The 18,004-nt window shown below is 38.6% G+C and overlaps 1 long non-coding RNA gene across 1 annotated transcript; it reads left to right on the top strand.

Annotated features, from left to right (window-relative positions):
* Positions 1–12,614: 12,614 nt before the first annotated feature.
* LOC121049128 lies at positions 12,615–13,365 on the top strand. The gene is made up of 3 exons (XR_005799463.1): positions 12,615–12,645; positions 12,774–12,924; positions 13,225–13,365. It is a non-coding gene; the product is annotated as an uncharacterized LOC121049128 (long non-coding RNA).
* The last annotated feature ends 4,639 nt before the right edge of the window (positions 13,366–18,004 follow it).

Below are 18,004 nucleotides of genomic sequence, written 5' to 3'. Positions count from 1 at the left end.
AGGGCTAGTGGAAGGTTGAATTAATCTCTTGTTCAGGAGATCTTCAATATCTTTTCTGCATTCTTTTTGATCTTCCCCTTTGTACTGAGGAATGGCTTTAACATGACAGATGACATTCATGTCATGTAATCTCAATTCACAGACCACTGGGTCTTTTTCCCAAAACTTCTGAGGATCTACATCGATATTCTGCTCGAGTAGTTTCTTGATTTTTTCAAGGGTGGGAATTTTCTGAGACTCAAGCTTGTTTTGAAAGTGCTTGAGGTTATGCTCATGGATGAAACTAGCTTCTTCATCTTCACTAGTTTCTTCTTCATCTTCTTCAGAAGATTCTTCAACAAGTAATTCTTCTTGTTGCTTGATTTGGAGTATATGCTCAAATTTGGGTTTGTAGGGGGTAAGATCACCACTATTCGGTTGTAATCTCTGATACTGAGTAGTGAAACCAGGACCAACGACACTTTTTGCTTGTGTGAGTCGGTCTGCCCAGAACACCCGTTCTCATTTTCTGAAGCCTATTGCTTCTTCATCCTGAATGAATCTTTGTTGGAGAATAAATTCATTTCCCAACAAAAAATCAGATCCTTGGCCTTCAGATTGCCAAACATTCTGGATGATAAATGTTCCTCCACCAATGGTGATATGAACATTTTTTGCTACTTTTTTCATGGTGAGATGGCTATCAAATGTAACACCAGTAGCGATTCTTTTCTTTTCTTCTTTCCAGAGTTCTTCTGGAATTGCAAATCTCTTTGCAACAGTAAATCCTGATCCATTATCTATGAAGGCATGTAGATGATATTTTTTATGATCAGGGAATTTTAGTCCAATCTCTATGTAGTTGTTGTATCTACTAGTAGAGACGACCTTCGACTGTTGAAGCTCATTTTCTTGAGCTTGTTCATGTGGAATGAATGGTTTACATTCTTCTGGAACAGTTTCTGGTGATTCAACCAGTTCAGTATTTTCATCGATTTTTTCTTCATCAATGATTTCTTCCTTTATTTTTTAGGAAGATGGTTCCATAATTTCTTGGAACAGAGTTTCTTTTCTCTTTTTTCTCAGAGAGATATTCTTCATATTCTTGTTCAACCAATTGGCTGACTAGGCCATTTTTGGTTTTTCTTCTTGCTTCAGCTATGAAGAATTCTTTGTGATAAGTCTTTTTTGACTCTTCACAAAACATAGGGAGACCATTCTTTTCGTGACATAGACAGTAGTCTTAAACGAATGTATCAGGGTTCACCTAATAAGAAGACAATAAGGATTCTGTCTTACTTTCTTCCCAATTTTTTATTCTTAAAACATTCATTTGTCTGGATTCGAAGTACTCTACTTCAGAATCTATCTCAGACTCAGATGATGAATCTTCTTCTTCTTCAGACCAGGCAGAGTAAACTGACCTGTCGTCTTCTTCATCATCAGAATAGGCTATTTCATAACCTTTCATGTTTGCTGTTTCTACTATTTGCTCATATTCTTCAAATAGAGCTTTAGTAGATCTTTTACCCTTTTTCGGGCATTCATTGGCATAGTGCCCTTCAGCTTTACATAACCAACATCTGCAAGCTTTCTTGCTTGGTTGTTTATGCTGATGAGTATTCTTCTTTTTCTTGAAGAATTTCTTTTTAGGATCTTGATCCTATTGTTTCTTATAATTGAAACTTCTCTTGAATTTCCAACCTCTTTTTTGATTACTCTTTTTGAATTTTTTAGAGTAATATTTTTCCTTCTTCTTTCTCTGGAACTTGGAATCATGACATCCCCAATTTGTGGGCATATCCAATATTCCATAACATAAATTTTCAACTCCTTTGAGTTGCTTCTTGGCCATCTTAGCTCTAAGATTGGCTTTGCATTGTTCTTTCAGTAATTGCCGAATTCTGTCGGCAATTCCTCCAACTGAAAATCTTTCAATTGGTTTTTCAGCTATGCTTTCTCTCACAGCTGTTCTCCATGGTTCAGGGAGTTTTCTGTGCAACAGATTAACTAGATCAGTATTCTCTAGTTCACCAATTGTACAGTAATATTCTTGAAATTCATTCAAGTATTCTTCGAAATATCTCATGTCACAGATCTTGAGAGCATAGATATTCGATTTTGCCGTTTCTTTGGCTTTTTCACTCAGATTTGAGAGATCTCTACAGAACTGATCATACAGGGGTACTGCAAAATCATACGGAGACTTTGAATTTTTGATTTCTTCAAGCCAGTCTTTTCCTCTGGCAGTTTCTTTGAAGGATAGGTAATACTTTTTTGCTACTCCAGTAAGAGTAGTTTCATAGTACACCTGCAAATCTGGTGCTTCAAATTTTCCAAGGGTAACTGCAGAAGCCATCATCAAGCTATCTACCCATTGGTCAATGGTTTTTCTTTTATCCAGACTCTTGTCTAGATTTAACCAGATGCCATAGTTCGTGATAGGAACTCTAGGCAGATTGTCCTCTGGGACAAATCTTTGGGAATTTCTTTCCCCTTTTTTACCCGTAGGGGCTTTCTGTAATGGGAGTTTTACTTTCCCTTTTTCTCTGCTAATGAAAGTTCTGGAGCTTTCTCCTTCTTCCATTTCAACATCTTGGTAAGGAAAGACTTTTCTCGTCTTTCTGATTTTGAATTCTTTCATTTCTTCGATTAGTTTTTCTAATCATTCAGGATTTTCACAATTCTCAGCTTCTTCATAAAGATCATAGAGCTTTTGTGCTCCAAGCATGTTTACTGATCTGTTTAAATCAGCTTCCAATTCTTTTTCAGATATTGGTTCTTCAATAGTGGGTTTTGTACCACTAACACTAGCTTCTCTAGTGCTGTAGCTTCTTCTGAGAAGATTCTTGTTTATCCTGAGATTCTCAGGACAGACATCACTTTTTCTGTGATTGTCAAAATTGAGACTGATTTCTCCAGTCTTTCTACTTTCATAGACTTTTGCTTTTGCTCTTTCCTGTTGCTTTTTTGGACCGGATAATTTCCATTCAAGAGGAAAAGTCACTTCATTCCAAGTAACTTTATGGATCTGTTGTGAATGGTTCTTCTGATTGGTGAGGAATCCAGTAGTAAGACCTGGGATATTTGTTATCCTTGTCTTGGGGGCTACTGTAGCATTCATCAATTTATAGTATATTATGTATACTATTGCAAGTTCTTGCATATCTTCTTTCATGGATATGCCATCTGTCTTGACTCTCAGTCGTAGACAGTGAGCTGCATCTTTCAAGCTGGTGGTGAAATTTGGGAAGCAATTGAAATATGCTACTTGATCACATAAGGATGCTTCAAGTGTTCCCAACAGACTAGCTTGGAAGTCTGTTAACCTGTTGTCCTGTAGAACACATAGGACTGAACAGTTTATACCTTCACGAGCAAGCAGATTTATGCCTACTTGGACTGCTCCAATATGCATAAATTGATATTTTTTTGCTTGAGCTCTAGCAACTTCTGAAGGAGTGATTAGTAGAAGATCAGTCTCTCCTCCTGCTGTAGCGGGGGTTGTAATTTCTAGTAGTTTAAAATAATGGCTATCCATTAGATCAAACTTTCCCCTCTTGTAGATTTGTTTAAAATCTAATTTTGGAATTGAGGAGTTTTTTTACCTCCTGTTCGATTTCGTTGAATTTGAATTCTTCAGCATTTAGGAGCTGTACTCCTTTCTTTTTTCCAAAGATGCTTAACATCTTCATTTCTCTTTTTTCCGGATTTTCATACCGGATACTAGTCTGACTAGTAGATGGTTCCAGAAAAATCATGTTTGGAACAAGATTCTTATCTGGTTTCTCTAATGGTTTGAACCCATTAGCTTTCTTTTTTACTGTAGGCACTTTCTTGTCCTTCAGTATATTTTTCATAGAATCCAGTGTTTTTTGCTGTTCATTGATTTTTCTACTGACGACTGTCAGCTTTTCTTCTTCCGTTTTTGGAAGTTCCTTGATATAATCCAGTTTGTTTTCCAATCTTTCCAATTGGTGGATTATAGCAGGTAATTCTAGTAACAGTTTCTGATATTTCTCATCAGAAGATTTCAGTAGAGAATTTATTTTCTCTAATAACAATTCTGACATTGTCCCCATTAAGGAGGGGTTCTCCTTTGAGCTATTTTACAAGCTCTGATACCAGTGATGTGCGGATCTAACCAATGCTCAAATAATCAAGAGGTTTTTGCTCCTCTTCCAGAACATATAAAAGATTATCTATATCTTGTTCTATTCTATAGATTCTGGTTTGGAGTCTATAGATGATATCCCAATAGTTGGGAGATCCTCTAACAAGACTATCTCTATGGGCTTTCAACTTTCTCAATTTTTCTCTCTCTTTTTGCAATTCTTTGCTAATATTTTTGCATATAGCAATCAACTCAAGTCTGTCAACAACCGAAATTATGAATAGTAAATCATACTGTTTACCTTTGAAATAGAGGATGAATTCTATCGCACTTCTGTTTAAACAAATAACTTTTAGGATGAATTCTATCGCCCACCACGTTTCATCAAATGTAACAATCATATTATAAACTAATGCAAAGAAACAACAAAAGGGTACTGCTGGTGACAGGACACACCCCGGATTTCACCCCAAAATCTGAAGTGGCCCTGCGGGGCCCACCTTAGAAGAAATTCTACCAAAAATTTAGAGGAACCTCCCCTAAAAGTAGGCTACCCAAAACCTGTAGGAAAACATTTACACTTCTAAATCATCCATCCTTATTCTCCTGGAGCCACCCTGCTCCCCAAATTACAACATCAACCAAAAATCACATAACACAAATCACAACTTAAAAAACATAAATCCCATAGATAATCAGAGCAATTCTAATAGAAAGGTAAATAAGGACAACCTAACTCAAAGGCAAACGCGGAAGCCATGCTGTTGACTATGCCTCAACTCCGTGTACGCCCGACCTCACTAATTCGCCTGTAAATTGGGCATTTGAAACCGAAGGGCCCAGGGGAAAGTATTGAAAACACGTTAGTGTGAGTGGACAAAAATAAGCAATTTTAAACAAAAGAGATTTTATACTTTCCCACATTTAATTCATTAAAAATCTCCAGATGCATGCAATAATTAAGAAAGCGAACCACGAGAAGCTCCGCTCAAGAAAAACCGACTAAAAGGAAAGATCGAAATTCCGATGCTCAACAGAATAAGACCAGCCCCGCTGGTTAAATGGAAATCGGACTAGGCCCCGCTAGTCAAGTAACAAATAAAAGGATATGGGGAAGGGATGTCACCATACAGATAAAGGAACCCCTAACCTCGACTGCCACCCACACATAGATTGTGTGAGGAGGAGACTAGTAACCTCGACTACCACTCACGTGAGGAGGAGAAACCTCGACTGCCACTCACAAACACAAAGTAAGTAAGGAGAAGAATAAGCTACCTCAACTGCCACTCACAAACACAAGTAAGTGAGGAGGAGACCTAGTAATTGGACCCCGGTATGGTGAAGGAAAACATTCAAAATCCATAAAATCCAAAAGACTTCCCCAATCTCTCACAAGAAAAATATATATATATATATATATATATTTTAGAATTCCATTATCGATTTACTAGAATCCGACCGTCAGATATCTCTTTGTTCTGCCTTGGAACCTTTAAGATAACGAATTGGTATTAGAGGTAAAAGTTGGGATGAATCCGAGAAGAAGTGGAGAGATGATTTATGAGGATTTAATTTTGGGAATCGTATTTAATTATTGAAGAATTATTCACAGAATATAATTGTGTACAGGATGACGTACCGAGCTATTGCTCGATGACGGAACACGAATGCCTGATCGTCGGAATAGTACTGTGAGTGGACTTTTATTTTTAAATATTGATGCATGCATTTATTTTCTTAAATAATGCTCTAGTTTTAATCATATTACTTATTGAGCAAATGATTTGATTTTCGGAAATTCGATCTCGGTTTATCTCGTGGATTGGCTCTCGATAATGAGTTTCAAAGGTTGATTATGATTTATAATATTATTTGACAAATTGCTTATTTCCGAGGTAATTTTCCGGAATTAAGTATATTTCTAATTGCCGATTTAAGTTCCTGGAAGATTCTCGAGATGAGTTTCGATGGAGTTGGATTTTCTCATTTATTTATTGACTTTTGGTTTTGGCATTGGGAATGCCTAATTAAGGATTTTGGATTTGGTTGGTTTCTTGGAGATTTTGAGAGATTATCGGAAATGGGATTTCCTAAAGAAATTATAATGATTTATTAATTCTCGCCCATTTTAGGGGAAGTTCCGCCAAATTTTTGGTAGAATTTCTTCTAAGGTGGCCCCCCCAGGGCCATTTCGGATTTCACGGTGAAATCCGGGGCGGGTCCTGTCAGCTGGAATGAAAAATAGAAAGTTGTGTAGGTAGGAAAGAAAGGGACAGATGACTGGGTGAAGAGGAACAAAAATAATTTGTTGGGGTTTTTGAGAAGTATTTTGATAGAATCAGGGTGTATGAGCATTAACCCAAAGTAGAAAGGTGGAGAGCTGCTTTGAGGAAATTGGCAAATCTAGCTGGCTGGGATTCAAAGGGCCGGTATGAATTATTTATTACTTATTATATTGATTTTCTTTCATTTTCCTTATTTGTCATCTATTATTTAGTTACTCTATATAGCAGACATGCAGTTAATTCATTTAATTTTTGTTTGTTTTTTATTTATTATTTTTAAATTTTTTTTTTAAACCAATAATCATTCATTCAACTCAAGCCAGAATGGCACGGATACATACCTTCTCTCGCCAACTTTAGGGCAAGTTTAGGATGTGGTATGCTAGCACCACCATTAGACAACATGTGCTCACTTATTCAACGAGTCTATAAACTATGAAAGAACATAGTAAATAGGAACATAAAAACAAAACAAAAGTGCATAGGTCCCTAAAAAAATAGGGTATAACTTAGAAAGAAAAATCTATCTAATTTGGAGCTCAAACAGACCCAATAGTAAGGACCTAGGGCAACAACCCCAGCCCAAAATATTAAACCCAAGAGCCTCAAAAGGAAGGATTCCAACTCAGAGCCCATCAAGCTGGCTTGATCTAGGCCCAACATCTCCCTGACGACATGTCGTACGCAGCAAAAAAAACCCACAGCGCCTTTGCACGATCCGTTCTGCCCTGACGCGTGCCACCGCTCCTCACGCTGTTTCGACCCCCACAACCGCACCCCCCGCCGCCACAGCTCAGACCGAGAAGACCTGATCCAAAATCATGTCGGTTCAGCACACAAACATTTGCACCACCGTCAATTCAGAAATCAAATGCTGCTGGTCTTGATCAGCTCACAACCCCACCGCCAGTCTTGATCGGAGATGTTTCCAGAGAAACAAACCCACACCGTCTGGAATCCCCGAGCACACAACACCCACCCAAGAAGCATCCTCGACTAGATTAGATCAAACACCCATCCGGCAGCAGACCTTAGACGTCGGCGAGGCCGGAGGTGATAGCTTAACTTTAAGGGAAAATATTGCAAATAGTACATCAAGTAAATGTCACTAATAATTCTTATACATAATGTTCCAAACCGATCATTTCGGTACACAAATCTAAAACTTGACCCACTATCAATACACGACGTCAATGATGCTGTTAATTTGAGAGGTAATATGGTCTTTTCAGATTTTTACTCTGAGCACCCAGCTCTCTCTCTCTCTCTCTCTCTCTCTCTCTCTCTCACTATGGGCACCCATCTCTCTTCCCAATCCCGATCACCTCTGCAATTCCAACCATTACCATCAATCCACAGCTTTCCACCTCTGTTGAATCAACAACCATCACCATAATCCCAATCTCGGTGTTCAACAATAACAACAACAACAACAACAACAACAACAACAATCACATTACCACCTCTGTTGAATTTTTCTTCTTCATCATCAAAACGAATCAATCACACGCAGACCCATCTTCTCAGACCCAATTTCTCTCTCCTCACCTTCATCTCTGCGATTCTTTCTCTCTCTACACCTCAATTTGCTAGAAAATCCTAAGAGGTTGTGATGAGAGTGTGAGAAGAGAGCACCGAAGCTTTGCTCAAAGAAGAAGAGGAGAGAATATGTTGGTCAAACGTGATGTAAAACCTAGCATATAACCCGACCCGGACCTGGAAGCCGGAGTGGAATAAGTTTCCGGTGACGGAGAAGGCGAGGCAAGAAGTGAGGACTGTTGGGCTGACGGAGGTGGATGTGGTGGATCCGGATTCGAGTTTGAGTATGAAACGAAACAGGCCGGATGTTGGAGAAATCGTTATGCGAAGCGGGTGGTTTTACATCGGCGACGTTGGTGGGTATGGATTTGGAAGGTAGAGGAGATGCGGTGGTCGAGGTCGATGTTTTTGGGTTTGGGTATGTGGATGGGGAGGGAGGGGGAGAGGGAGACAGAGAGAGAGGAGATACGTTTTACTTCTTTTTTTTCTTTTTCTTTTTTAAACCAAAAAATGAGCTAGTGTGTGAGAGTTCTAAACACTACTACAGAAATTGAATCAGACAACACCTTTCAGACGACAGTATGCAATTTTCTGTCGTGTGATTAAATTTTTTTTTTTCAGACGTCATTTCTGTAAGAGCTGTTCTGTGATAGGGACTTTAAAATTAGTTCAGACGACATTTAAGATAAAAACTGTTGTGTGACACTAAAAAAAATTGAGCGGCAAGTTTCCCACCGTTTTAGTGGCGCTAGACCCCATATGAAACCCAAAATTTTCTCCAACTTGTATTGATCAGACAATGAGAAATAATATAATTGTGGTCTGATCAAATATTTGACAAAAGGGAGGGAGATTTCCCACCACCATTTTTCCCCAACTCTCCAAATGGGGAAGTCAAGTTAACACGAGACAAATCCCAAATTTAAAACTCGTGCATTCAGACCACATTATTTATAATTTCTGTTGTGTGAGTCCTTGTCTAAATTGATAGGGCATGTCCAAATGGGCTTGAAACCCTAACACTTAAACAAAAAAAAAACAAAACCAAATCCTCTCTCGACACAAACCTGACCTCATCACTTCTCTCGATAGCTAGCGAAACCTCCTCTTCACTCGCGTCTCACAAAACCAAAACCTAACTCCTCTTCACTCATGCCTCACGAAAACCCAAACCAAAATCAAATCCAATTGAAAGCTTGACTGTAGATAGCCCTAAACCTGAAATCTCATCTTTCATTCTCAGAAACAATACCCAAGAAGCTACGGCGCGATTAAGGGATTCAGTTCGAGTACTTGATAAGGGTTCGGGTTCCTGCCTTGGTCCATTGAAAGGGACATTCAGGTAATCACCTCTCTTTCCACTCAATCTCTCTTCATTCTGAAGTCTTCGGATAGTTGATATTCTATGGATATGGCTAGTGAATGTTGGGTTGAATGTGAATTTGATTATTGGGTAATTGGTTTGCATGATTTTCATGGAAAGGGTGTTTATCAGGAAGATCTCTGTTTCATCTCTTCCTTGTTTGTTATGTGTGTACGCAACTTTGCTGTCACCTGGGATCCAGTTTGCAAAGACTTTTAGATGCCACCAATGATCCTTTCTAGAGAACAGGATGGGTGTATACTAGGATGCAACATTTTGTTGTGTTTATGTACAATGGTTTGTTCTTTTAACCCCTCTCACTGATACTTACCTTTTCATGTATTATAGAATACATATACACGTGTGGTACACTCATGTGTTTAGTGGCCTTATAAGTTCATTCTGTTTAACAGTTCTGTTTTAGTAATTCAATTATATATATCCTAATGTGTATTTGGATTGACCAAACCAATTATGTTATGAAAGATAAAACATTTTGACTAGTTATGTCTGCCCTGCAGGTCAAGTTGTCTTAGACACAACCTTACCTCTTAAAAGCCAAAAATGTTGCAGGATATCAAGCATTAAACCTATTGCAGTCTTTTTATCTGAGAGAGCCCAGTTTGTTGTAAAAGGCTTTAACTGTCACGCCCCTGATTTTACACACATGAAAATCGATATATAATCCCATAATTATACATGCGCGATCGTTCAGTCATCAATACAAGGTACATGGAGACATCTTCCCTTTACAGCAAGTACATAATGATGCCCTGAACCCACAATTTCAAATATTGACCCGCTCCATAGAGTCATATATTACAAAACATACGAATTAAATTGTCATCACAAAATAAAGCGTAAATTCTCTTCAGAGCTTACTACATAGCGGAAGTCATACACTGGCAAAGCTAACAAAATTTGCTTCCTACCCGTTTAGCTGCCAACAAGTTACCTCAGCTTCAGCCATGATTACCCTAACCTACAGGATTAACCCCTACACCAAAAGAATGGTGCACCGGGTCTCCACACAACAAAACCCGGTAAGCTTATGAAAGCTCGTATGAGTAACTCATGAACATCAATCAACAACTCACACACATCAGCTAAAGGAAACCATGCAAACATGATTCCTTCTAACACTCCATAACCTTTCCATCTAAAGGACAACATAAATCACCGTTGTGACAATGTTCTATTTGCTAACTTAACCATCAAGAAGCAATTCAAGTCTCATCTAGACAATAAAAGAAGAATACTCAAGGAATTTTCCTTTAACGACATACTTATGAGTCTCCAGCAACCTCGACCGTTACCCCCATAATCTATAATGGCAGACATACTATAGCTCTATTGAAATCGTAACCACTCGTCCGACTACGGACGTGATTACCTATTTCCTGCCTTGGTCACCATCTGTGACATATGGTTTCAGACCCCGTCTGGTCTCAAAATCAACATTAAGGTCACCATCTGTGCTCTGTCACCATCTGTGACACATGATCTTCAGACCCCGTCTGGTCATGAAATCAAACATCAAGGTCACCGTCTGCAACCTGTCACCATCTGTGATATGTAATCTTTTTAGACCCTATCTGGTCTTAAAGTCAAACGTTAAGTAAGTCACACCCGACCTAAAAACGTTAAAAACATCTAGCTTCGGCTTTCCTAATCCCTGCTCACCATCTGTGACTCTTGGTACAAGGACCAATACATTTAAAATGAGTCACGCTTGACTCAAAAATGTAACATCAAGCTCAATACTTTTCAAACAATAGAAAACATCTTTTTCCACAATATTGTTTCCTGAAAAGTCACATTCAACAATAATATGAACACCATCATGCATATTATTATTCATCACAATCATCCACAATGATATATATATATATATATATATATCCGTCATAATATATGTATATATATATATATACGTAGTCATTCACTCAGGAATGCCTACTAATACCAACTATAGTTTACAGTTAATGATTAACGCCAAAACAATAATGGTAATTATGTTCATAAAGAACCTTGTGAGATTACTCACCTCGAACTCCTTCTGCGTCTTCAATAAAGCACAAAGCCACCAATTCAAAAATAATCGTCCACTGTACTTCGTCAAGTACCTAATCACATACGGTTCCAACTTAGTGACGATTCACATTTGATTTAAGTTCGAAACCTCTGTTTTGAACTAAAACCCCCTAAGTGGCGCCAATTGAGGCAAAACCACATCTGAGACCTCCCAAAGTCTCCGGAATACTCCCACGATCGATGTGACCAAACCACAAGTCGATCGGACGCTCGAATCCTCACAGATCGAATAAAGGGTATGAAACTGTAAAAATCATAACAATTCCATACGAACTCCAAAATTTGCATATTATATACCGAAACGCTCGCATCAACGACTAGAACATATATAATATCAAAAACAGTTCTCCACATGGCCGGAAAGCCGCCACAGATGGTGGTGCACAGCTGCCGGCCAAAACTCAATATTTCACAAAACTCCCAACATCAAAAAGCTTCATCTAAGCATGCTTGTGAATTCTCATAACTAGCTCGAAGTCAGAAAACAAGCATAAAGGGTCGAAAACTACCTCACAAGCTTTGAATTTTTGCTCAATCCGAGTTGAACCGATTTCCACGTAAATCAATCGAAACAAACACCATAGATCGATCAAGGAGCCTCCCACGAACCCAAAGATGGAAGCCTGAAGCCTTGACATCACCGGAACTGTGTTTTCCGGTCGGGTCCGAAAACACCAAGCTGCACCGCCTTGCTGCGCCGTACACAGTGGTTATCGCCACAAGAGGATGCCACAGAGACGACCAGAAGGAGGAGACGAGTCATTCTGTGCAGGTTTCACGGCTAGAGGTCGCCGGAGATCACCGGAAAAGCTGGGTCGGGTCAGTCTGAAATATTTGATATTGAAGGTATCGACCGAGAGAGAAGAGAGATAGAGGAGAGGGTTTCTGGAAAAGGAAAGGGAAAAATGAAAATAAATTCCGATTTTTCTCTATTTATACTAACACGGAAACTTCTTCCGCTAGCCATAACTTTCTCATACGAACTCCGATTGACACGTTCCACATGTCCACGAACTCGTATCGATGCGTTCTATAACTTTTGTGAAGGAAGTTTTCCGAGAATCCCAACGTATAAAAAGTAAAACATCACACAACCCCCTAAACTGTGAAATTCGAATAATTATACGTACGAAAACCATTCCACTTCACAAACAACTTACGAATAAAGCACAATAACAAATATTTGTACAACTGGTCCATTATTAATTACGAAAATTAAATAACAGAAAACCAGGTCATCACATTAACCTTCCTCATTCCACCACAAGGTATTCTTCATCTTACATTTGTGCCTCATTACTTTGTTCCCGATAAGCCTACTGATTTTGCAGATGTTCTCATTTTAGATTCTATTTCAGATAAATGGGAAAAATACTTGATCTTATATCTTTTACAGGTTACTATGTGCTCTAGAAGGGAAGTATCTAGCGCAAGAAGTTTGTGATGACGTGATGGATGGTGCTGATACAACTGTTGAGCATGATGAGCTACAGTGCATCAGATTCTCCTGCTCTTTACCAAATGTTACTGGGCGAGGATTCATTGAGGTAATGCCATATGTTCATCTTGATTTCTATTTTTAAGTTGAAGTGAGCTCAGCTCTTGTTAGCAGATTGTACAAATTTTGTTTATGAAGTGACAAACAATGCGGCTATTTTGTGATGAGATATATGAGGGATATCATCCATGATACAAACTTGTCATTTGCAGATAAGGTAACTGAAATTTCTCATTTTGAAAATGACAAGTCTGCATTTTTGCCATTAGCTTTCAGAATAGTCTTGTTTAAGTTTATCAAATGGCATGAGTAGTTTAATTCATTGTGACTTTTAAACTGTTACGTGCAGTGGGCTAGGAGAGCCAACCATGTTTATGGTCAAGTGGAAATTGATGAAGTGCGTAATGAGATCGCAAGTTATGTGGTGAAGAATATCCTCAAGCTGTAAAGTATGTAGTTACTCATGCCGTAGAAAGCTCTGAAGTGAAATAGGGAGGAAATGTGTTTTTGTGCTCCGAAGTGACAATGTAAAGTACATTTCTGGTCCCATTTTGTTAGTGGAGTAGTATCGATGTGCTCCATCTTTTGGTATTGGAGTATTATAGATACGCTCCTTATTTTGCATTGTCTAATCCATTTAGGTACAATTATGTGGATTATAACAATATTAGATATATTATATATTGGTAATTACTGTTTATTTGGTGATTTTTGATTTCATTATTAAATGTGAATCATACAATTAGGACAACAAAAAGCAAAAAATGTCGTCTGAGTAGATTTGTTACTCATATCATTGTTGGATATCAATTCAGACAACATGAATGAATCAAAAACATTGTCCAAAGCGTTACACCACAACTGTGTCGAGTACAAAATGTTCACAACATCCACAAAACACAAAACTGTCGTCTGAATTCAAAACAGATTACTGATGATATAAAACAACAGTTTTCTGAATGTAAGTCACACAATGGTTATAGGGAAAAGCAACTTCTTAATTGGAAACATACAACGGATGCTTAAGTTGCCAGTTGTCTGAGTAAAGTTCACACAACAGTTAATGCTGTCGACATCGATGCCGAGTCCTTAAGACGACAGTTTTCTAAATGCACCTTCATCAGACGTCACCGAGATAGACGACAGTCACCCTCTATATCAGACGACAGTTTTTAACTGTTGTCTGATTCAATTTTTGTAGTAGTGAAATTACCCTTTGACAAATTAATAATGACATTAGAATTAACGGCATCATTGACGTCGTGTCTACATAGTGGGTCGGGCCTGAGAGTTCGTGTACCAAAATGCTTGGTTTGGAATTTTATGTACGAAAATTATTAGTGGCCTTTACTTGGTGTACTGTTTGCAAAATTTTCCCTAAATTTAAAGCTATTGATTTTCCTTATTCTCCTGCAAATATGTCAATTGTAGTATAGGGAAATAAGGGTCTCCCGTAGAGGATTAAGTTTAACTAAATGCTTCAACAAAAGTCACAATAACGTGACTGTAGTTCCTACTGAATGGCAGTCGAAAAATAAGCTAAAAACCTAATCAAAACAATCCAGAAAAATATGAAAATTTACAGAGACGTTCTAGGCACAAAATGCGTCAACCACACAAAATTTGGGAATTTTTGGAGTTCGTTTACTATATTAAATAAATACAGAAAAACAGAGAACAGAACGTAAAATAAAGAAAAGCTGATTTGAGAATGGTTGAGATCAAGAAAATGAAACTAGCTAGGAAGGAAGTATCCACCCTCAACAATCACACACAACACACTTTATCCAATTTACTACCAATTAAATCAGTTGAAGACACTCAGGTTGGCTCAGTATGCTTGAACACAACCTATTACCCTTTCTTACTTGGTATGCTAGGCAGGAAGTGCTCTACACCTAGACTATTCCCAAGCAATGCAACCTAAAGGTACGTTTATTAGATTAAACATGCTGAGATCATTAAGTTTGAAAAGAGTTTGAGCAATCACTAGGCATCACAAATAACTTAGAGCCTTGCTAAACCTAGGGTTTTGTTTACTTGCTAGTGAAAACTACCAATTACTTCTCTAGATAATTTGAGGAATCCAACTATTGATCCAGCCATCAAACAATCAAAGTATTAGAACCCTAGCATGCATACTAAGTAGGCCTCCAAAGCACACAAACATAGAATTCATCAATGAGAAATCGGTAAACAAAACCTCAACTTTATTCATTGGAAAATAAATTGAATGTCAAAGCATGTTATGGATCATGTCTTGGGGCTTCAACTGCCCCCTAACTACTGGAAATTTAGTTACACATAATTGGAATCAAAAACACAAAATAATGAAAAGGGGAGGAAGAGACTCAGATTGATCTCCTTTTATATGCCTAGAGGTTGCCTTCATCTTTTTTTGTTGTGTAGGAAATCCAAAACCTAAAAGAATTAGAATGCACGTGCTTAGGTAGAGTTTTCCTATTGGCTCTTGAACTTGATGACTTATTCTAACTATTCACATCGTGCCATTTGTCCATCATAAGTCGGATTATGAAGCACAAACTCGTCCTCGGGCTTCTTGGTGTGATTTGGGCCTCGAAACATAAATTCCCGTCTAACCTCAGATTCACACACAGCCTGAACTTTTTCTACTAAATCGGCCATAACTTCCTTTAGAAAAATGATATTGACGAGCCGTAGAAATATTTGAAAACTAGACATCCAAGGCTTTCCATCAATGTAAAGATCATCCTCTGGATCATTGTGAGCTGGTCTCAGTGCTCTATCGAATTTGACTGATCTGCACAGGCAGATTTCCTGATTTTGCCTTTCAATCCTTCTTTTACTTCTTTTCTTCTTCTTTATTCCAAGATACCTATAAAATAAATAAACAAAGTAAATAACTATAAAATACACTAAACTAACAAAGAAAGTGACAGGACCCGCCCCGAATTTCATCCTGAAATCCGAGGTGACCATGTGGGGCCCACCTTAGGGATAGTTCTACCAAAAATTCGGCAGATTCACCCTTAAAATGGACTACCCAAAAACCTGTAAAACACACAAAAACACTTCAAGCAAACCAACCTTATACTCCTGGAGCCACCCTGCTCCCAATTACCAACAACTCCACTTTCACAAAACACAAAACACAAAACTCAACAATACCAATCCCAAAGGTTATCAGAGCAATACTACTAATACACAGGGATATAAAAAGAAGAGTAAAGGATCAAGGGATCCTACACTGCGGAAGTAGTGACAACTATGCGTTAAATGCCATGTACGCCCGACCTCCACTAATTCGCCTGCAAACTGGGCATTTGAAACCGAAGGGCCCAGGGGAAAGTAATGTAAAACACGTTAGAGTGAGTGGACAAAAATAAATAAGTAAGATAATTCAAACGAAAGAAAAAGCTTTAATACTTTCCCACATTTATTCATTTAAAAACTCGATGCATGCAACGTGGATAAAACATATTTCTTGCAACACGAAAATTCGTGAAAACATTCCAGCCCTGCTGGTCAAAAGAAATCGAGCTAGCCCCGCTAGCTGAAGGTATCAATCAAATGTGGGGAATAAGTTCTCACCATACAAATAAGAGAGCCTCCCAGGCTCGGGTCGGAGTGTCCCACACTCTGGAGCATCCTATGCTCTGCTCTACTCACCCACGAACACATAGTAAGCAGGGAGGAGTACTAATAGGCTAGCTAGCAATAAAAATGACGACCCAGGTATGGTGGTTTAAAAACACACGAAAACTGGAAAATCAGTAAGGCTTCCCCAACATCTCACGAGAAAGTACATAATCCAACGACGTGACCCCGCACGCCAAAATATTCTCGAAATCATAAACCATTCGGCGAGAAATAATCGATAAATATAATTCCATCGAAAATTCCATTTTCGAAAAAAATTCCGGAAGTCTCAATGTCGACGAATAGAAATGTATTATAAATTTCCGAAAATCACCTCAGAAAATAATCCGTCGAAAATCATGATTTCCAAAAATAAATCATAAATCCAAACCCGAGCATAATAGATTCGTAACCGAAATTCATATAGAAAAACAATGTCAAAATTATAATCCAAGGCAAAATATTATGCTCGATAATAAAATGATAAATAAATTATTATTTTAGGAAAAAAATAAATGCATGCATCATTCTTTAACAATAAAAGTCCACTCACAGTACTATTGGGCGACCACGCAAACGAGTTCCTTCATTTAACCGTAGCTCGCGACACCGTCCTGTACACAATTATATTTCCGTAAACGGCAATCCGATAAAATAAATAAGAATCTAAACGAAACCCGAAAATCCCTATCTCCATTACTTCTCAAATTCCACCCAAATCTCTCCCACAACACCAATTCCTCAATTAACATATTCCACAACGAAAACAAGGGAAATCCGACCGTCGGATTTCCCACAATTCAATCTCAAAACTCCGAACTTCGGAAAATCACAAACAATTCCAAACTCCTCCAAAATTCACCAAACTTCACATACAAGCTCTACAACATTTCTACAATTTAATGGGCTAAAAACTAAAATTAAAACACTGCCCTACACGCCTCCACGCGCCACCAACAGTGGCAGCGCGTGGGCCCCACGCGCCGGCAGCCACCACTTCCGATGGCCACCAAATTTTGGCAGTACCACCTACTCAACAGTCCAAGCATTTTTCACAACTACAACAAGTTTCAATTTTACCTGTAAGTGATCCAAATTGGCCGGGGAAATTTTTCCAGAAAAACCCAAGAACCCTAGAATTTGAAATCATCTATTCGACCTCCACACTGCAAATCGTGGCTCAAGGCTGGGGGGGGGGGGGGGGGGATGATCCTTGGAAAAAACCCCACCTTCGACGCTGGTTTGGTGGCAGGAGATGGCCGGAATCACTGGAAATCGTTGGAAATCCCGATCAGCTACAGTGAACTTCACAGCTCAAAATCGAGCTCCTCCGGCCGAATTGCTGCAAAACACCACCACATACGTGACAAGGATAAAGAGGCGAGCCTGCTGGTGCCCGGATTCAGTCATGGGTCGGCCGGAGAAGGAAGAAATTGGAGGAGAAAGAATCGGACCGAAGAGGAGAAAAGATCGGGGAAGAAGAGAGAGAAAACTGGGTAAGTTTCCAA

The sequence above is a fragment of the Rosa chinensis genome, chromosome 5 (assembly GCF_002994745.2).
Source record: "Rosa chinensis cultivar Old Blush chromosome 5, RchiOBHm-V2, whole genome shotgun sequence".
Lineage (NCBI taxonomy): Eukaryota > Viridiplantae > Streptophyta > Magnoliopsida > Rosales > Rosaceae > Rosa > Rosa chinensis.
The sequence above is the reverse complement of the archived record's forward strand: the minus strand, read 5'-3'. Positions and strand labels throughout refer to the sequence as shown.